The 22,884-nt window shown below is 33.1% G+C and overlaps 1 protein-coding gene across 1 annotated transcript in view; it reads left to right on the top strand.

The window, feature by feature from the left end:
- The first annotated feature begins 16,926 nt into the window (after window positions 1-16,926).
- The window catches only part of LOC129227649 (retinaldehyde-binding protein 1-like), an 82,619-nt gene continuing 76,661 nt past the window's right edge, over window positions 16,927-22,884 (top strand). The window contains exon 1 of the mRNA XM_054862239.1: window positions 16,927-17,064. The gene's annotated coding sequence lies outside the window, so the exon portion shown is untranslated. The remainder of the gene's footprint in view (window positions 17,065-22,884) is intronic.

Here is a 22,884-nt window from a genome sequence, read left to right as displayed (position 1 = left end):
TAGAAAGTGAAAGATAACAGATAAAATAACAAGTACATCCAAAGTGAAGTCGACACACATTGTGTTGAGAATTTAAATCAACGAAGTCCAGCGAATATAAGACAAATAAATAAGTAAAATAAATGAATAAGGAAGTTAACACAGATAATCGCGAGTGGCAAAAGAAAAGTTTGTTGTTCGAATCCGAGTCGTTTGTGCTAATTTTTTCACCTGAGTCCGGAAACATTTGAGGCATTGTCTTACTTTGGACGATCGTTTGCAATCTTCGATGGGATGTGTATCAAATATTTCGGTGCCGAAATGGCTCTGAGCAGTTTCATCGCATCTGTGTACTTCATGTTACATTTATTTGAGTGTTAATTGTGCAGTATGTTGTTCTACTCAAAACCAGTGCTGTGGAGTCGGAGTCGGAGTAGAAGAGTCGGACTGATTTTGGGGTAAAGGAGTCGGAGTCGGAGTTGTTGGAAAACATGCCGACTCCGACTCCGGGCTTCTTTTTTTCTTTCCTTTTCATTGACTCTTCTTGCATTTTTTAAAAACTGACTACCAATTGGTTCGATTACATGAATAAAAAGATACTAATGAGAAAATAACTGCCATTATGGCAATCAGCTAGCTTGAGTGCTTACCGAACTTTCTGTAGCCGTCCCCTAGTTTGCTTGCTCTTTAACTTAACTAATAGCAACTGTCCGAAAACGATTTTGTTGCCAACATTTTCAATTAATCACTTTCAAATAAAAATAGAAATATAGTGTTTTGTTCGATCTCAGTTATAAAATAGTAAAAGAAACGTAACAAATTAGTTAAGTCGAGCTCCGTAGCAAAGGTTGAAACGTTTAAGGGTGATCGGCAAATTCAAAAAAGTTATGGCGCGAAAGCATGAATTTAAAAGATCCGATGAAGTAATCTAAAGTTTTTTTTTCTTTTCTTTATTAAGACTATTTCTAAAAGCTTGGTTCTCACTAAAAAGTATTTAATAAAATAAGTGTAAATGATTTCTTGACTACAACACTCAATAATTGCAGTTAATCTTAAAATCTTCATATTAAGGTTACTTGTAAAGCAGCCAATAAAATTTAAATTAAAAATTTAGCGAAGCAGAAATATAGGTATAGTAAAAGCTATATTCAGTAAATTACTGAATGTAATTTACTGAATATACCATGCCTTGCCTTCAATCTTCGAGTTGAACCGAACCATTGTTTCGGTCACTCGTCTGGTCTGTGCTAGTTCTATATTAGCAACCAGTTTGTTTGGCACTCTTGACTTCCTTAAGAGGTTTTCCATCTCCACCTCTGTCGCTTTCCTATGCCGGGCTGATGAGTGCTAATAAGCACGAAACTGCAGTCCTCGGCTGGAAATGACTGAGCTGGCGGTGTATTTCACGTATAGTAAAAGCTATTCGTACAAATTTGTATACCTCCGCATTTTGTGTAAAATTAGCTCCTGACGTATATGTACCTTATTTTCGCTGAAATTTTATTGATGAAATATAATTTAAAATATATTCGCGAAAATTTTCAGAATTAAAGTATTTATATTTTTTATAAACTCTGAAATTAACTTTGGGTGTCATCTACCAGATGGGTGTCACCCCGGGGCAAACCACCCCTTCTCAAGAACTTGGATTTAGAAAAAAAGCTTTTTTTCTCTCAAGTTACAGCTTTCAAAAATTAAAAGCACACGATTTCATCAATATTAATTCGTTAAACATTAAAGGGGGGGGGGGGTGGAATTACAGATAAACCTTTTCAATTTGTTTAAAAGGGAGTTTTAAGTCATCTCACTGTTTAGCTCGTAAGTATTGGAAAATTTGATTTTTAAATTGAATTTCTAACGTTGTATGCGTCTTGGGTTTACAATAAAAAACAAAATGCGAAATTTTGATAAAAAGGAATTAATATTTAAATCTTTGTTTAGAGGTTTTCCCCCTTCCCCTGAAGGGAGAGAGGGAGTTGAAAAAATGCAATTAAAAAAAAGTAAAAAAATTCCGGAGTCGGAGTTGGAGTCGGGTGTTTCAAAATCCAATAGTCGGAGTCGGGGTCGGAGTCGGCCATTTTCCTTCCGACTCCGCAGCCTTGCTCAAATCGCTCAAAAAACTAACAGCAGTGTAGATATATTTAGTTGGAATCGGTGCTACAGTTTGCGGGCGAGGGGTGCGTGGGAATGCCGTTCAACGAAATAATTGTTATTTTATTGCAAAAATAATGCAAAGGCAATGTTTACTATTTCAAACTACATTTTCTTTTGGTGAATTCCCCTCCCCCCAAACCTAAGATAAGTTCTCCCAAACAATTTTTTTTAACTGCGGCAGTGGATTGTAATGAATAGAGTAATACGGATTACATAGATATTCAGTATATCAAGCAGTAGATACATCGATTGTGATTCATGTGACCGAAAATATGAAAAAGAAGGGAATGAGGTAGAAGTATCCACTCATAACTGCAAATTGAACCTATAAACTTCTATTATTTGAAATGAATTTGAATATAGATGAATTTTTTTGCAAGAGGGAGTACGAAATGGGGAAAAAAACTAACCGTATATACGGTCAACTCTCAATAACTCGAAGTGCAAAGGGACCGACAAAAAACGTTCCAGTTATCGGTAGTTCGAGTTATGTGAAGTTTCCACAACAGTCTCAAGAATTTGGGACCCAATGATAACTTCGAGATAAAGGAATATTCGAGTGATAAGCTTCAAGTTATCGAGATCCTACTGTATTATCATACAGGTTTTCACAGATTTACTTCCACGATGAGGGTTTGCAAATGCCCCTTGTGTTCCAAAAGCACAGATCAATCAATCTTCGATTCAATGGGACGCGGATTCAGGTATAGGACCTGGTCTGGTGACACTCGTTGCGTGCTTAATATACTACCCGCCAGCAGCTGACAAGATACAGATCTAGCCTAACATTCATAGAGAGTGGATGCTGAGGATCTAGTACAACTCAAAGCACCACCACGAAGAGGTCCTCTACCTTATACGGCTCTCATAACACGCGGCGTAACTTCAACATGTAACTTTAACATGTCGCGTAGCTGTACTTAAATATGTAGCTTCAACATGTAGCGTAGCTGTACTTCAACATGTTACTTCAACATGTAGCTTCAACATGTAGTTTCATATCTAGTTTCAACATGTAGCGTAGCTGTACTTCAACATGTAGCTTCAATATGTAGCGTAGCTGTACTTCAACATGCGGCTTCAACATGTAGCGTAGCTGTACTTCAACATGTTGCTTCAACATGTAGCGTAGCTGTACTTCAACATGTCGCTTCAATATGTAGCGTAGCTGTACTTCAACATGTAGCTTCAACATGTAGCGTAGCTGTACTTCAACATGTAGCTTCAATATGTAGCGTAGCTGTACTTCAACATGCGGCTTCAACATGTAGCGTAGCTGTACTTCAACATGTTGCTTCAACATGTAGCGTAGCTGTACTTCAACATGTCGCTTCAATATGTAGCGTAGCTGTACTTCAACATGTAGCTTCAACATGTAGCGTAGCTGTACTTCAACATGTAGCTTCAATATGTAGCGTAGCTGTACTTCAACATGCGGCTTCAACATGTAACGTAGCTGTACTTCAACATGTTGCTTCAACATGTAACTTCAATATGTAGCGTAGCTGTACTTCAACATGTAGCTTCAACATGTAGCGTAGCTTTACTTCAACATGTAGCGTAGCTTTACTTCAACATGAAGCGTAGCTGTACTTCAACATGTAGCGTAGCTGTACTTCAACATGTAGCGTAGCTGTACTTCAACATGTAGCGTAGCTGTACTTCAACATGTAGCGTAGCTGTATTTCAACATGTCGCTTCAACATGTAGCGTAGCTGTACTTCAACATGTCGCTTCAACATGTAGCGTAGCTGTACTTCAACATGTAGCTTCAACATGTAGCGTAGCTGTACTTCAACATGAAGCAGAATGTTCGACACCATCAAGTTAAGCTGCAAGATAAGCTGCAACACCAGCCGCCTAATGCAAATGCTTATCCCAAACAGTTCGCTTACGGGATCAATAGTTCGCAGATTTACGCTTCTTAGGGATCATCATTTTGAAAGAAGCCATAACTGAACTGCAGGTAATAGACCTGTTAAGGAAGTAGATGCTTCCTTTCACACTGAGCTAAGATTAATCTACCAAGGCGAAGGAGATGACATTTGTAAATTTTAACAATGTTTTAAAGTTATATATGCCTCCTTCTTATAAATATAAGACATTTTTCAAAGTTATTGTTCACACATATACAAGAGATCCCGTTTAAGATTTTCAATTCTACTCTTTGCAATCATTTTCTAAAAAAATCATCGTCTTCTTTGAGTGTTTAATAAATTCCTTATTGACCTCAAGCTGTCTTCAAAACTTTAATTTCGACTCCTTAATGTAATTTTTGTTAAGAACTTGTATTCTCTCCAATACGCAAGAAATCCCGTTTGTATTTTCTCGTTTACAATTGGAGCGGAAAACAGTTGTTTAAACTTATTGGAATATTAGATGTTGTGGTTTCACTTTTGAAAAAGAAGACAAGATTGGGGAAGGTCTTGATTCCTTCTGATTTTTGTCCCATTTGATTGAGGACAAGATTAGGCAACAAGAAGAAGGTCTCTGTTGTTAGCTAGTCGAATCGCAGGCTAATCTTGAAGTTAAGAAAAATAGCAACTAAATAAAACTGTAGGCATTTGGAATAGTTTTTAGTTTTTAAGGATCATTTGAGTATGTATAATTTTAATACATGAAACTTCAACTGAAGTTTTGTGAAAACTGATTTATTAGATTTTTTTGTATTAATGGGATAAAATGTGTCTGAGTGGCCCATAAGAATTTGATTAATGTATTTTTCAACTCAGAAATATCTGTATAATTAATAACATTTTTTTTTATTGAAGATCAAATTTACGTAATATTGAATAAGAATTGAAGAGCAGCAGTGTGCAGGCAGATTTACTTCCACTCAAGGAGCGGACTGGCCCGCTGACCGATGCGCCCTCCCACCTATGTGCCCTTGCCCCCTCAAGTCTGAACACCTTTTCTAATTTTCTTAAATTTATCCTTTTTTTTTTTTTGGGTGCAACTTCCCAATTTTCTGTGCGACTTCACTTCGATTTTTTTTCTTTCCTTTAAACTCGTAAAGCTGTGTACCATCTTTTTTTTTCCTTTCTTTCTTTTCTTCTTCTTCTTTTTTTTTTTTTTTTTTTTTGGCATCTTTTTCCGTACTTTTTTTTGCGCCCTCTAGAGATCAAGGTTGGTGCCCTCTTGCGAGACCCAGTCGGCCCCTGTCCCTCTCCCCCACCCTCTCAAAGAAATAACACATCCAGCAATGTAAACTAAAAAAATATCGGCCTTTTATGTAATAGATGCAAATTAGAGTTCAACTTCTGACAAAAACAAACCTTCGAAAAAGAATCCCTTGCACACGACGTTTAATATTATAAACCCTAACATAAATATAACTAATACTGAATTAAGATTTAAAGAAACAAATAAATCTTAAACGAAAAAGTAATTTTGAATGAGAAAAGTTATAGGGCCCTTCTCACAGAAACTCGTTTTCATGAACCTCCAACCATTTACGAGTATTTTATTACTCATGCATATTTTTAGGGGTTTAAATGCATTTCAAGATAGAGTTTAACAAGATTATTAAAATTAAATTTTCTATATTTTGTTTTAAACGTCTTTAATGTAAATCTAAAACCCAAACGTCACTCCCTCACTTGTCCCCACTGTCAGTAAAAAATAAGCAAAAATTATTTCTTAGCAAACAAAAAATAAGTTCACATTTTAGTGGTTTTTATTCCACAAAATTAAAGAATTCAATTAAAAAAGAACATTTGAAATTAAATTTTCACTAAAAATTAGTTCACTTAATTATTTTTAAGTTTGTTCCCAACGGTTAGTGTCACTCCCCCACAACAGTCAATTTCTTTCCCTAAATCGCAACGAACTATTTCTTTTTTTTTTTTTTTTTCGCAAAACGTGTTGCAATTTACAGCTGTAAACCCAGAAAAATATTGTGGCCGGTTTGTGTCTTTAACCCGTCGGATATTTTTCCTTCGAATCTATATGAAAGTATAAAAAAAAAATGTAAAGGTTTTCGCATCCGTCTTTCCCTCACATCTGTTTTTATCTTCTTGACTAATAATAAAGCTGAAAGTCTCTCTGTCCGGAGGATGTCTGTAGGATGTCTGGATGTCTGGATCTCTGTGACGCGCATAGTGCCTAGACCGTTCGGCCGATTTTCATGAAATCTTTACTAATAATAAAGCCGAAAGTCTCTCTGTCCAGAGGATGTCTGTAGGATGTCTGTGCAGGCAGATTTACTTCCACTCAAGGAGCGGACTGGCCCGCTGACCGATGCGCCCTCCCACCTATGTGCCCTTGCCCCCTCAAGTCTGAACACCTTTTCTAATTTTCTTAAATTTATCCTTTTTTTTTTTTTTTGGGTGCAACTTCCCAATTTTCTGTGCGACTTCACTTCGATTTTTTTTCTTTCCTTTAAACTCGTAAAGCTGTGTACCATCTTTTTTTTTTCCTTTCTTTCTTTTCTTCTTCTTCTTTTTTTTTTTTTTTTTTTTGGCATCTTTTTCCGTACTTTTTTTTGCGCCCTCTAGAGATCAAGGTTGGTGCCCTCTTGCGAGACCCAGTCGGCCCCTGTCCCCCTCCCCCACCCTCTCAAAGAAATAACACATCCAGCAATGTAAACTAAAAAAATATCGGCCTTTTATGTAATAGATGCAAATTAGAGTTCAACTTCTGACAAAAACAAACCTTCGAAAAAGAATCCCTTGCACACGACGTTTAATATTATAAACCCTAACATAAATATAACTAATACTGAATTAAGATTTAAAGAAACAAATAAATCTTAAACGAAAAAGTAATTTTGAATGAGAAAAGTTATAGGGCCCTTCTCACAGAAACTCGTTTTCATGAACCTCCAACCATTTACGAGTATTTTATTACTCATGCATATTTTTAGGGGTTTAAATGCATTTCAAGATAGAGTTTAACAAGATTATTAAAAGTAAATTTTCTATATTTTGTTTTAAACGTCTTTAATGTAAATCTAAAACCCAAACGTCACTCCCTCACTTGTCCCCACTGTCAGTAAAAAATAAGCAAAAATTATTTCTTAGCAAACAAAAAATAAGTTCACATTTTAGTGGTTTTTATTCCACAAAATTAAAGAATTCAATTAAAAAAGAACATTTGAAATTAAATTTTCACTAAAAATTAGTTCACTTAATTATTTTTAAGTTTGTTCCCAACGGTTAGTGTCACTCCCCCACAACAGTCAATTTCTTTCCCTAAATCGCAACGAACTATTTCTTTTTTTTTTTTTTTTCGCAAAACGTGTTGCAATTTACAGCTGTAAACCCAGAAAAATATTGTGGCCGGTTTGTGTCTTTAACCCGTCGGATATTTTTCCTTCGAATCTATATGAAAGTATAAAAAAAAAAAAAAAAAAAATGTAAAGGTTTTCGCATCCGTCTTTCCCTCACATCTGTTTTTATCTTCTTGACTAATAATAAAGCTGAAAGTCTCTCTGTCCGGAGGATGTCTGTAGGATGTCTGGATGTCTGGATCTCTGTGACGCGCATAGTGCCTAGACCGTTCGGCCGATTTTCATGAAATCTTTACTAATAATAAAGCCGAAAGTCTCTCTGTCCAGAGGATGTCTGTAGGATGTCTGGATGTCTGGATCTCTGTGACGCGCATAGCGCCTAGACCGTTCGGCCGATTTTCATGAAGTTTGGCCCAAAGTTAGTTTGTAGCATGGGAGTGTGCACCTCGAAGCGATTTTTTTTTAAATCGATGTGGTTCTTTTTCTACTCCAATTTTAAGAACAAAATTATCATAAGATGGGCGAGTAAATTACGAAATTATCATAATGTGGAACCGTAACATGGGCACAAGCCAATTGGCGAGATACGAAATTATAATAACGTGGAACCGTAGCATGGGTACAAACCAACTGGCGAGAAAATTCACCATACAATATTTGTAAATATACAGGCGAACCAAAAGACCTTTTAATTTTTCTATTACGGGCAAAGCCGTGCGGGTACCACTAGTAGAAAAATAAAATAAAGTAATGAAAAAAACTGAGAATACTTGCATGCTAATTACCTCAAATATCAGTTAGGTATAGCTACTAGAATCCTATTTTAATGAACTCGGCATTCCCTCACTAGTGAAGGAATGACCCTTAATCGAGGGTTAAATGCTGCGGGTGCAATGTTAACCTAAAAATATTTTTGTTTTGCAGGAACAATATTTTTTTCATAAAGCCCTCATATATATCTATCTTTATAAAAGGTTCCATCTGATTCCACCCACTTTAATTTTTCTGAACTTAATAAACTCAAAATGACTGTTTTCATGAGAACCGACCCATGAAAATAAAACAAAAAACTGAGTAATATTTACCAAATTTAGTTTGTACGTATTTTGTTACGTATCATAGAGACAAATGTCTCTCTACGCTTACTTCATAAATCAAGTTGAAAATAAATTTTGTATACTATTAAGTAGGATTTTATTAACTTAATACGAGTTAATATGCTCTAAAAAATACATTTTGGATTGAAAAAGTGGCAATAAATGTTTAATTCATTTATTAAAAGCCACCAGATGTTGGTGGTCATTGGCGATTTTCTCAAAAATACGAGCGATATTTTTTGAACAATATTTTAACTTTTTTCTTTTTTGCCAATAATGCGATTCTGATTAATGAATGACATTAAAAAATGTAATTTATAAAATATTCTTATTTAATCATTTATAAAGCAAATTTTTTTTTAATGTGGGTTATACATATTCAGGGATAATGAAGCCTTTACTTACAAATTGGATTGAATAATTGAGATGATATTCAGTTTCACTGAAAACCAATGACTTTAATTAGAACCAGCCTAGCTGGGCCATAGAGCCTGTTGTTAATCATATCTTCCATTTAAATTTGTAAGCCTCACCTGATTATAAACTCAGTTATTTAATCTTAAAAAAAGATTACAGTAAGAAATTCACGAAATTTCATTCGAATTCCTCATTAGTGCCAATCATTACCTGTTTTCTAAACATTTTATGTCTACAGCCTTGAAGATAGATTAAGCAACAAACAAACTTATTTTGGTGGGAACGATGTCGCGATGTAATCATGCCCGTAACTGCAAAGGTCGATAGCCACAACTGAAGGAACTTCCCTCAAAGATCAACAACCTCTTCTAACACAAAATATGGCGGATGTCCACAACAGCCGAAACAACCTTGAAAAATTTAGCCTTTGTAAAGGTTTTAGCACGTGGACCCTTCTCCATTCGCTACCCAGATGGTCTAAAACGAAATGACATTCCGAAAAAGAACACCCGAATCAAAACAATAGGAAGGACGTTCAAAAGAAAAAAGTTCTAAGTGAAATGCCACTTTCTTTTCCTTCAAGCATTCTAAATAATTAAACATTCCAGGAAACGTGTGGTCAAAATTGAAATTCCAAATGGCAGATAATGTTTTCTATTGTGAGTAAATCATAATAAGAAGGAAATGTGAGAACAAACACAAATAAAACGTTTCTATTCAAAAACTAAATGGCTGTAACAATTAGTCAAGCTTATTAAAGCGTAAAAGTCAAGGGTAAGTGCGTTTGATGTTTCGATAATTTGCTCTTTATGCATTTGTAGTTACTTTTTTACAAGAATTCTTTATACAAGTTTTCTTTTTTCTTTTTTTTTTTAAAGAAATTTCTAAAAGATAATGCAATGAACTCTTTATGCATTTGAAATTTACATTCGGGAAAAAGGGATTTCTCTAAGATAAAGCATTTCCTTTTCTGTTACAATAAATTATCGTAAAATAAAAAAATAAAAGTCAAATTTACCTCGTTCTGCAATAAAGAACGTTAAACTCTAGAAAAATATTAGGTTTTCATTATTATTATTTCTGATTCAAACATTTGCTTGAGAAGTTTTCAGCTACTGCTTGGTATGACTAAAATATGAATACTAATAATAATTTCTATAATTTCTTTACAAAATCCAGCAAAATATAATTTAATGCACAATGGTACCGCTTGGTACGATTAAAATATGATTTATTATAATTTCGTCTACTAGCAGAAACTACAAAAGATTCTTTTACAAGAATCTGCCACACATTATTTACGTACTAAGTTGTTTTGATGCACAGACGTATGCGTAGTACCAACCTTTTGATTCTTGGTATCACTGCAATTTTCTAAACAGTTTCGAGTTTATTTCAATCGTAATGGTATTGAATGATGTCGGGATCAGTCTCTTTTAAAGAATTTATATAACTGTATCCCTTTTGTGAAGATTCTTGCGCAATCTTAAAAATGACGGCTTTAAAACATTGTTTACAAGGACGATTATTCCTTAGAAAACTTTTTAATTTTTAATGCAAAGATTTTAGAAAGTACTTTTATAGTCATACTCGAAAGCAACTTGCCTTTGAAAAGGGGACTTAAGAATTACTAATTCAAAAGAGAATGTTTAAAATCTACAAAACAGCACCTTGGTATTATCTCTTCACTAATTTTGGCACTCGGTAAACAGCAAAAATTAATTTTCTGCGTACACACCGCTTGTAAAATGATAAACAAGCAACGATGCTTCGCGAAAACTTGTTTAGCCAATGGTTTCTTCAGCAATCAATTTTGTTGTAGACAAATTCCAACAAATATCACTGGTAGTTTATATCACTGGTGATTAGCCATTAAACTTGGGGATAAGTAGATTTTTCCTCCGTGTGACAAGAAAAAAAGCACAGAATGTCTCAGCGGTAATTCTATTAGAGACATCTATCCAAAGTTTTCATTTATGTAAGTCATATAGTTTTGTATAAAATACTTCAAAAATTTCCAAGCATTAATAGTTATCGTTTGGATTAGATCCAAATTCTTTCAAAATAATCTTTCTTCTCCAAACAAATTACTATTTAAACGCAATTGATTTATCTTCGCAATAACTTTCAGGTGTAACTTCTGACCTCCGGTTTTCTTTTAAATTAAGAAAACTCTTCAAAAAATTGAAAATCTTTTTTGAAATAGTTAAAATTACCTCCTTTGAAATTATTACTTAATTAGAGGATCCGTGCCGAGCATTCCTAATCTATAGCGGTAGTTCAAAATTCCAAGTTTTTGAAGGGTGATTTTTCAAAGAACAGCCAAAATTTTTTTTTTTTTTTTTTTTTTTTTGACTTTTAACCAATGGAGATGAGACAAAAATAGTTTTAAATAAAGTATTACTTTTGCAGTTTGTGAAGTTTTAAAAAAAAAAGTCCCCAAAAAGAAATAAAAAGAAAAAACACCGTAACCAAAAAAAAAGAAAGAAGGAAGGAAAGAAAAATACATATATAGAATGTTCCGTTTGAACCTGCAAGATCTTTATTTTCGCAACCGTCAGTCCTAGATGCATACTTCAATTGCAAAAATATTCAAGATCAGATGCAGAGTTAAGGTATTGAAAGTTTTAAGTAAAAATAAAAATTAGTCAAAAAATAGAAAATTTAACTTTTTATACGGACTCCATGTCCCCTACCTTATGTTTAGGGAAATAATTTCCATTGAGAAATAATTCCAACACAAAAAGTTTGAAATTAGTGCGACCAATAATCACCGAGATATGAAACGCAGCGTTTTGTGACTTACACCAGTTTTCACTCGCTGACAATAACACTTATAAATATAGCTGTTAACAAGTGTTTAAAATTATATGTGTGCATAAAGTGTGATTTTTCAAAACGTTCGAGGTTTTGTAGTGTATTTTTGCGTATCACGGCGTAAAATTAGCATTACTTTTTGAATAGCAATGAAAAATATAAATAACTTGTTTTTCTTACTTTTACGACCTGTCATTCTTCTGAAAGGGTGATAAGTTCCAATCTCATCTTCTGTATGGTCCCTAAAAACTTTGAACTGGAATGTCTCCGTGAGTTTTGGACGCACAAATGTCAATTTTTTTGTGTCAGCTATAGTTTTCAATGGGGATTATTTTCCTAAACATAAGTTGGGGGACCTAGGGCCCGTATAAAAAGTTAAATTTTGTACTTTTTGACTCATTTTTATTTTTTCTTCAAATTTTCAATATCTTAACTCTGCATCTGATTTTGAACATTTTTGCAATTGCAAGTATACATCTAGGACTAACGGTTGCGAAAATAATGGTCTTGCAGGTTAAAACGAAACATCCGGTATGATACTGCAATTTATCATGTTAAAATAAGTTTTTTTCTGTGTAAATTAATGCAACAACACAACTATAGCTCCGAATCTTACAATGAGCTTCATACTGTACACTAATGGAAAATTGGAACCCTCGTTCGAATACGTCATTTTGTGGCTCATGGGTGGTCTTACGGCGCTGTAACCATCTCAGCTGATGGGCTTCCACCTCCAGATTTTATTCATTTGCATTAACACCCAAGAGATCCTCCTACTTTCCAATTTGCTTGAATTTGGGCAGTGTACATCAAAGTAATGCGAAATAAAAAAATTTAAAATTGTAATCAATGCTTCTGTTTAAAAAACAATATGTATTTAAAAAAAAAAGTTTTCTTGTGATTTACATTTTTAAAAATAGATGATTCATTTTCGAAATTTAACACAACATGATTGTGGTTCAAAATGTTACAAAATATATTATATATAAATATATTATATATAAATTTTTATCAGAATTTTACGGAGGAAAATTAGTCGATTGTAACCACATTTTCTGTTCCATGGAGGCTCGAAAACAAGACTTTCGTGTTCTACGCTCGACCCTCTAATCAACTGAGCAAATAAAGACCTCATTTTTGATTTGCTATACATTAAACCTCTACCTAATAAAAAACAAAATAAATCGAGTTTTACGAAAAAACGCCACAGTATGAATTGTTTATTTTTCGCCGAAAGCGGTGGCGGGGGGGGGGGGAGAACATTTTTTTTAATGGTGCAGTGAATTATTACCGAGGTTATAGCACTCCCACAGGAAAAGGAAAAAAAAACACTTTTGAGAAATAATACATATGATTATGCGTCTACTCTATTCATGTGTTTAGGAAATCTTCTTTGCAACGGCTTGCTTAACATTTTAAAGAATAACATTGAGCTTAGTTATAAATAAAACCTACAAAAACTGCTCTTTTCAGAACTATGTATTTTAAGCTAAAATTTGATTTCTTGCGGTAATTAAAAATTTCAAAGAATCGTGTGCACAACTTAGGTTATTAATATTTTCCAATAATCTCTGTTTGGATATTGCAACTTAATTGGTTTGGCGATAAAATTTATTTTTGAGAAGAACTGTGCTTGCAGCAAAGGTTTCAAATATTTTCCAATTATCTGTATTTTGACTAGTGGTTGCAATACCGGTATACCAAATACCGGTATTTCGAGCGATCTTGCAATTTCGTAATACCGGTATTTAGAGAGCTTAAACACCGGTATTTTCGGTATTAGCTGAAAATAATAAATAGTTTCAACTAAAGAATTTTAGTTTATTAAATATCTACTTATATTTTAAATGTACATTTCTCTTTCCGTAATGAAGAACCAAAATCAATCTATTGATTTAAAAATTCGTCTTCAAAAGCACAAACTAATAGAATATCATTAAACAAATGTGCACCACCTATATATATAAAAATGAATGTTTGTCTGTATGTCATCCATGAACTCAAAAACTACCCGGCAGATTTGGCTGAAACTTTCACCGTTTGTTATTTTTGGTGCTGGGAATGTTTATAGACTAGTTCGAAAAAAATCCGATCGATAGTTCCTTTTTTATTCCAATTTAAGTCACAATCCATTGGATAAAAGTATCGGCTGCAGAAATTAATTCGCGTGAAAGATCTCATTGATAAGAAGTTAGCTGTTGCCATTTTTCTTGAGTTTGAGCAAATAAATTCTTTCTTTATGGCTTTTCATGCAACGGGGGGATTTAAAACTTTTTCTATTTGATATTTTTAGTGATTGATTGATCTCGCAAACTGCGTGAGTACAAAATTTGAGCATAGTCACGGCTTCACTTGATACCTGGACCGATTATTATGAAAATTGCTACATATATGTATTTTTCCACGGAGAAGGTGCATAATATGCTCATTGAAGCCACTCGTCACCAGGTGGCACTACAGAGTAGCAACTTCTGCCCCGTTCAACCGATTGTCATGAAAATCAGTATAATGATGTATTTTTTTGTTGACGTAGCAAAGCGCGTCGGGTACAGCTAGTGTTTTTATATTTTCTATTTCACTAATCACTCACTTTCCCTTTTGTGAAAGTTAATTTTGAGTATTAATTTCGAATGTATTTGTTCCATGAATAATTTATTCCTACCGTATTACCCTGCATTATCTGGCATGTCGGAAAAAAGCAAAATTGACCAGCATGCCGAAAAATTCGAATTTTCCGGCAGGCCGGATAATTTGAGATTTATTTTGCAACAAAACAAAAGTAAATTTCCCCATTCAGCTCCAATCAGGAAGCAAACCACCGTAAGGGAAAAAGAAATAGATCCCGAAAGTAACCTTCTGAAGAATTGTGCTCACAACTCAAGTTTTAATTGTTTTTCAATTAATAAATAACCAATCATTTTCCGAATAATTCCCTCTCTTTTTTAGTTAAAATTGATTTTCTTTGTTGATAAAAACTATCGATTACAAAACATTGCGCTCAGAGTAAAAGTTTTAAATATTTTTCGAATATCTCCCGGAAGGAAAGAACGAAGGATTATTCCGTACATACACCCACATACATCCAACTTGATACAGATTATACTTTTTGTTTTGACAATGTATAATTTTTTTTTTTTTTTAATAGTGCTCACAACCAAGGTTTTTAATATTTTCCCACAGTGTGACCTCCCATCGATTTCTTCGATTTTTACAAAACTTTTCATTTTGGTCCTACCCCTGTGCTGCTCGGTGTTTCAATTGACGACTGTTAGCAGGGGTGGACTGGCTGCCTTCCCGTCTGTGAGCCCTCGAACGCTCTCTGTGCGCTTTTTTTTTTTTTTTTTTTTTTTTTTTTTTTTTGCACCCTTGAGCCTGTGCGCCTTTGTGTTTTTTTTTTCTCCATCGAACGCTCATCAGGGGTTTTTTTTTTTTTTTATAGTGCTCACAACCAAGGTTTTTAATATTTTCCCACAGTGACCTCCCATCGATTTCTTCGATTTTTACAAAACTTTTCATTTTGGTCCTACCCCTGTGCTGCTCGGTGTTTCAATTGACGACTGTTAGCAGGGGTGGACTGGCTGCCTTCCCGTCTGTGAGCCCTCGAACGCTCTCTGTGCGCTTTTTTTTTTTTTTTTTTTGCACCCTTGAGCCTGTGCGCCTTTGTGTTTTTTTTTCTCCATCGAACGCTCATCAGGGTTTTTTTTTTTTTTTAATAGTGCTCACAACCAAGGTTTTTAATATTTTCCCACAGTGTGACCTCCCATCGATTTCTTCGATTTTTACAAAACTTTTCATTTTGGTCCTACCCCTGTGCTGCTCGGTGTTTCAGTTGACGACTGTTAGCAGGGGTGGACTGGCTGCCTTCCCGTCTGTGAGCCCTCGAATGCTCTCTGTGCGCTTTTTTTTTTTTTTTTTTGCACCCTTGAGCCTGTGCGCCTTTGTGTTTTTTTTTCTCCATCGAACGCTCATCAGGGGTTTTTTTTTTATCGTGCTCACAACCAAGGTTTTTAATATTTTCCCACAGTGACCTCCCATCGATTTCTTCGATTTTTACAAAACTTTTCATTTTGGTCCTACCCCTGTGAGCCCTCGAACGCTCTCTGTGCGCTTTTTTTTTTTTTTTTTTTTTTTTTGCACCCTTGAGCCAGTGCGCCTTTGTGTTTTTTTTTTCTCCATCGAACACTCATCAATTTTTTTTTTTTTTTTTTTTTTTTTTTTTGCGCCCTCAAAACTGTGCGACTTTTTTTTTCTTTATCTTTTGCGCCCTCGAACCTCTGCTTTTTTTTTTTTTTTTTTTTTTTTTTTTTTTTTTTTTTTGCCCCCTTCAACCTCAGCGTCCTTTTATTTATGCCCTCAAAGTTTTGCGATTTTATTTATTTTTTCTTTTTGTTTTTGCGTTCTCAAACCTGATCTCCTTCGGTTTTTCTTTTGCGCCCTCGGGCCGTACGCCATGGTTTTTTTTTTTTTACTTTTACTTTTTTTTTTTTTTTGCTTCCTTGATTTTTTTTTTTTTTTTTTTTGAAATCATTGTGTTTTATATTCTCTGCGCCATCGCTTTTTTTTTCTTTCTTGCATCCTTTGGGAGTCATGGTAGACGCCCTCTCGAGGAACCGTGTCCGCCCCTGAGTGTTAGCCGCATATAGGAATCATTAAAAAGAATTGGCGCGAAAACAGATCCAAGATCAGTTTTGTTGACAAAGTAAACAGCAGTTCAAAATCATCACACTTTCTCGAATTCCACAATTCACTGGAATTCAATTTCCTCAGTTAAAAGGCGATTTGCCTTACCAAATCCAAGATCGGTTCTGTTGACAAAATGAGCAAATCTTCAAACTCTTGTCAAAACAACCAAACTTTCTCGAATTCCACAACCCACTGAACATTTGGAGGAGGGTTCCCCCAGCCCAAAAGCGATCGGTCCTTAACCGACCACGTGTTCCTCCAACAAAGAAGAGTTCCTAGAACAAAAGAAACCGAGCGTAATGAAAAAAAACAGCGCAGCCTTGAGAAGCATCTTCCAAGCATCTCCTTGAGAGAGAGAGAAAAAAATCGTCTTAATGACTTCGAGAAAAAGGATCTCTACCTGAGCTCACCTTCGACACCTCGTGACGTCACGTCGACGTCGGAACCACCTTGGTGATTCTTTGTTTCTTTTTTTCGTCCGAAAAACCCGTTCCCTCTTTTATAAATAAAAGGCGGCACGTGCACGAAATGTTTTGATTCTAATGAAAGGAAACTTGAAGTTGACTTAGATTTTTGTGCCCAGTGGTTGATTTGGAGATAATCTCTGAGATTGGCGCCTGTCGAGCAAATGTGCTAGCGGTGAATTTCACCGGTTCAATTCGAAGTTGTTTGGAAAGTGTTTGAAAGGTACGCCATATTTATTATTCTTTTTTAATTATGTAAAATTCATTATCATTTTAAATTATACTGCTTGTTTCACATTTTATGAACTTAGATGGGCTTTGATTATGATATATTTTTATGAACATTATACTCACCTACCAAAGTTTTGAGTGCTTTAAATCTTATGAGTTCTTCTTTGGTAAAAATTTCGTTTGCTTTGATGATTGTTGACTTCTTTCAGTCGCACATTATAATCAAAATTTTTATACAATTTTATTTATTTTATTATTAATTTAAATTTCTAGTTGTTTAAATTAAAGTCACGAAGTCTAAAAAGTACATTTGACGGATTGCTGCATATCAATTGAATTTCCAAAAAATTATTTCACAATGGTAACCAATTATGCAATTATAGGATCTAAACCTTCAGTTTTAATATTTTCCTTTTTTAAAAAAATGTTTTATGGTTCAAATTATTTGTGCGCTGAAGACTATCAACCTAGTTCCAGTGATACATTATCAAACTATTTATAATTTTATTTGGTTTATTAATTCCTAATTGAAGTTCTTTTGATGCTTAAATTGAAGTCGCTAAGTACATTTGACCGACATTGAATATCCAACCCAAAAAATTATTTCCCAATGCTTACCAACTGTGCAATTTATAGTATATCTTCCGTAAACCTACATCAGTAGATATATTACAAAATATTTTTTTTTAAACTTTTTTTAATAAGATTCACTACAGGAACTTCAATTTTAGTTTCGTTCAACGATTGCCTAAATTTAGAATGAAGACTATTCATTTGTAAAACACTAGTTTTGAGACATTTTATATCCAATAGTCAAGACCGGCTCTAGTAGTTATGCCGCCCTAGGCGATATTGACAAGCGCCGCACCCCCCCCCCCCCCCCCCCCCCCCCCCCCCCCCCCGCCCATTGAATAAGAATAATAAAAAAATAAAATAATGATATTTTAATAAAATAAAAATTATTGCTTACAGTTAAAGTGAGTTTCTAGTTAAATTCCAAACTGTGTTTTGCATATCCAAGCACTGGTACACACTTTAAATTATATTTTTATTAACATTTAAGTAGTGCACCTTAAGGCGCTGAAACAGATATTAATATTTTCAAATGATTTTTAAATCACGCAATTTGCCGCCCCTAAAAGTAAACTAAATTTCTAGTTTAATTCCGCGCTATGTTTTGTATATCCAAGCACTGGTACACACTCTAAATTATTATTATTATTATTATTGTTATTAATATTTTTTAGCCACGAAGCAGTGAATCTTATGGCGCAGAAAGAGATATTCCTACTCTAAAGGAAAAAAAACTCAATTTCGAAAATTGCCGCCCCTAAAATCTTCCGTACTAGGCGACCGCCTAGGTCACCTACCCCAAGAGCTGGGCCTGCCACTAGTGACTCTAGCGAAACTCACTATTAGATGTGATGAAGATTATGTAACAGTGCTAGTCGACTTCCGTGCCATCTCAAGGAAGCCGTAAATCCAGAATAATTCCAATTCTGATTAGTTGATAAGTAATATTTGTTTTAAGTTGATAAGTAATATTTGTTTTAAGTTGATAAGTAATATTTGTTTTAAAACTTTTTGTCCGTTCGTAATACCACCAGTAGCAGCAACGTTGCATTAGTAGTTGAGACTTAAAGAAAAAAAATAACAGGAAAAACTACAAAATTTCATGAAGATTGCAAAATTTTAATTTGGTGTTTAAATTGCATGTTAGCCTTTTCTTAAGTGATCTTATGGTTCATTTACTTTTCTCTTTATTTATTATTTTCAACTATCAGCTGCTGTGCAGTGCAAGCTGCTAGTGATGTGTCAACTATTGCTCGTTTCACCTTACATGTCAATGAGAATTTTCTTAGAGTCTTAAAATTAGGCTTAGAATAAAGCAATTCTTTATGGTTACACAATATCTACTGGAAGAAGTTTTTCTCCAACGAACTGCGTTTTCAGTAAAAAAAAAAAAAAAAAAGAGCAAACAATAAAATACTACTAAATTTATTCAAGAAAATCTTATGTACTATTTAGTGGTAAAAAAAAGTTTTAAAAGTTTAATTCCTGAAATAAAGAAGAAAATAAAGTAATTTTGCACAGATATAATCTTAATTTTTTCTTTTCTTCTTTTCTTTTGTTTTAATTTTCTGCAAAAGAGAAGAAAAATCTTGCCTTTGAGGAGCGTTAAAAACTGAAATTATTTTAACGCACAGATGATGTTATCCACTTTTTTTCTTTCTCTTCAATTTTTATTTATTTAATTGTTTTATTTATTTATTTGCAAAGAAAAAAAAAACTTCCGTCTTGTAGACGGTTCAACAATTGTGGAAAAATTCCGCGAACAGCTAATGTTTTTTTTTTTTTCGTTTTTTTAAATAATGCAAATAAATGAATTAATAAACACATAAATTAAAATTTACTTCGTTTTAAAGAACTATTAAAAAATATTTATATGATAGGAATAGAATAAGTCTGGACCTACCGGTCCGCCAAACCACCGGTTGAGAATAGCTGATCTAAACGATCTATAAAGCAAAGTGGGTCCACGAGATAGAAATACATTTACATAAATTATGCATAATCATGTCGTATTATACTTATGTATATTAGAGCTCATTCTTGAACATCAAGCACCGCCTGAACACGTTTTTTGGGCGCTTTGGGCTAACAGGTAGGGAAATCTTTTCAACAAACATTTTACGGACTTTTGACTTTTTAAGTGTTTTTAATGTTATTGAAATTATTTGACGTTTTCTTTTAGAAACTTTTAGATAAGTGTGTGTGACTTTAGAAAGTGTAGTGTTGCTGTTTTGCTGTTCTGTGTCCAATGGATGTGTGTATTTACACTGAGGAAAATTAAAGAAAAAAAAAGTTCATGCTATTCGAATTATGTAGGCAAAAAGGTTTTAGTATTCAAATTAAGCTCGGGGGGGGGGGATCAATCTACAAAAGAACATTTCCCTCAAATTTCAGGGATCAAAATATTTGTTGCACTGTATATGCTAGCATAAGGTGGAAAATATTCAAAAATAGATAGGTGTTGAAAAAAATCAATAACTCTTTTCAAAAAAGTTCTTCCAGAACTAAGCGAACATATTTTTCAGAGAAAATTTTTAAAAGAAAAAAAAACTATTAGACTGCTAAAATGCAGTTAAATTAATTGCTGTACCTGTTGGTCATATGGTCTTAAATAAATCCCAACTTTTTTTTTTTGTTTTATTTTTTGAACAGAAAATCATGGCACTTTTCCTTCGATGTACAAGCACGATCCTTCGATGTACAAGTAGGCAAAAATAAGAGAAATGATCTGTACAAATGAATTACAACAGAAAATCAAAACTTATTCCAGAATAAAGTTCCTCTTTGAATCAGTAAAAAAACAAAATAAAGTAAGAATGATGTCATATATAATTAATAGGCTCTTCGAAGTCTATATCTTTAGAGAAAACATAGTTTTTAATTAAAAAATATTTTTTTTTCTTTTATTTCAAACATTAAATAAATTTTTCAGTCCGTAGTGATAAAAAAGAAATAAAAACACAAAAAAGAAGCATCTTTAAAAAAAATCCGAATGAGTTTTGCTTTTACTCTTTAAAAGTTGCAAAAAACAAAAATTAATTTTGGTAGTTTTAAATTTTTGTTATGTAAGAAATAAAACCTTTTGCAGCTTTCTTGTGATCTGGATTCACATTTCCTTTAGATTAAGTCTTCCATCAATCTCTAACTTGTTTCAATGTTAAGTCTACGACCGATTGAATTTCAATTATTATTAATAATTTTTTTTCTACTTCTAGAAAGTTAATCAAAAACGCTTTCAAAGCTCTGTATTTTTTTCAATTTTTCGGAATTAAAAAAAAAGTTCAGAGTTATTGGTTCCTCTGAGTAAAAAATTTAAACTTCCTCCGAAGATCTCAATCTCAAAAAAAATTTTAATCGTCCAAAATGTACCCTTGTTTTTGTACAAATCTTTTTTGTACGATATACTTCAACAAAAGCTCTTCTTCAAAACAGTTCATTCAAAGCAAATTCACTATTTATTTTAGGATTTATATATGCTAAAATTTGTCCGTAAGAGCTAATTTTTTTTTTTTTTTTTTTTTTTTTTTTTTGGCTCTGTTCATAAAGGAGCACAAAATTTTCAAATAAAATAAAATAAAATAATAGAACCAAACCTGATCAAAATCTTTCATACAAAGTATGGTTTGTTCAAATCGAGAACTTGGAGTGAAGGGACAGAAAGTCTCACAAATACATATCTCCCTCACAATGCCATACTTTCAATTTTATTTCTTTTTCAATGTTTATTAACATATTTATGTTTTTATTTATTTTATTATATTTTTATTTAGTCTACAATTTGAGTCTACAATATTTGTTCGTTATAGTTAGCTATTTTTCATGTACTTACCCCTTTTTTTTTTTCAATTTGTTACGAGAAAGTAAATTAAAACGTATTAGGGATTTCATTACCTCAAGAATGACCAAACGATCAAAAGAAAATTTATTCTTTATTTTAAAACTAAAAATTATTTCAAACACACAGAAAAAACCGCAACAAGTTATGAGTGACTTCACGTATGTGTTCTAATGGAAAAGCAAATCTTTAAACTGCTTTTTCAAGGTGATCCGTTTTTCGTGTTTCCATGTCACTGAAATCGCTAAGGATTTTTTTTCTATTAAAAATGCAGCCTCAAAAAAAAAAAAAAAATGTTTTGCACTCAGAATAATATATTTAATAAAACCGTGCATTTTATAAGTTTCCAAAATTTTTTGATCGTGTTAAACAAAATTTCAAAAGATTTGTCTTTTTTTTATTTTTTACATAACAGAACACAGAATATTTTCTAACCATTATATAAGCAAATGAATGCACAGATTTTTGGAGTTAATTATTGTGATCATTTGGCAAAAAAACATTTTAAAAGTAGGTGCAAAAACAAAAAAGCCTTAAGGTTTTTAATAAGTTGAAATTTTCTTCATTTTTTTACATTTTCAAAAAAGGGAGCATTAATTTTAATCTTTTGAAATTGATTCCTTATTGAAAAATAAATTTCCATGCAAAGGATTCAAAGAATTTCATGTTTCATTTAAATTTTTAAAAAATGTTACGAAGATAATGTGACCCCTTAAATAATGTAAACTTGTTATAACGTGTACCAAAATACTTTTCGCACAAATTATATGATTGATACATAAATATATCAAAATGATATTTGGACCATGAAAATGCATAATGCTTTTTTTTTTGCGTAGTTAATGTATTTAATTTGTTCAATATTTATCTAATGTGTTTATTCTTTTTTTTCACGTTTTGAAATAATAGGCTAAAAATTAAATACAGATTGTCATTATGAGGAGCAACATTTTTGTAAAGCAAAAATATTTAAGCTTAACATCTACAAGCGAGATTCAAAGCTCTTTGTTCAAAAACTTAAAACGACAGCAATAATTAATTTATTTCAAATCAAAACATTTTCAGCTAGTCTAAATAGTTTCTTTGCTTATTGTTCTTTGAGTAAAAGGAAAAATCTTAGTTAGCTTTAATATTCATAGCAATCAACTATCAATTATGCTTTAATATTACAAATTTTGCTACATTAGCATTTTTATGGCTAATTTACTGATTAGTAACGATAAAGAAAATGCAAGAAGGATTTTTTTTTGCATTATTCATAATAGTTTTTTTTTTTTTTTTGGAGCAATCACGATTGCTTATTGTTCTTACTTGACTGTTTTGATGTCCTATCTTTTTATTTTCCCACCGCCACCCTCCGCACCCTGTCACCGTCGACCGGCTCCTCACGATGCTGCTCCTATA

This window comes from Uloborus diversus, chromosome 8 (genome assembly GCF_026930045.1).
Source record: "Uloborus diversus isolate 005 chromosome 8, Udiv.v.3.1, whole genome shotgun sequence".
In the NCBI taxonomy this organism is placed as follows: Eukaryota; Metazoa; Arthropoda; class Arachnida; order Araneae; family Uloboridae; genus Uloborus; species Uloborus diversus.
This window is presented reverse-complemented; position numbering and strand designations above follow the sequence as displayed.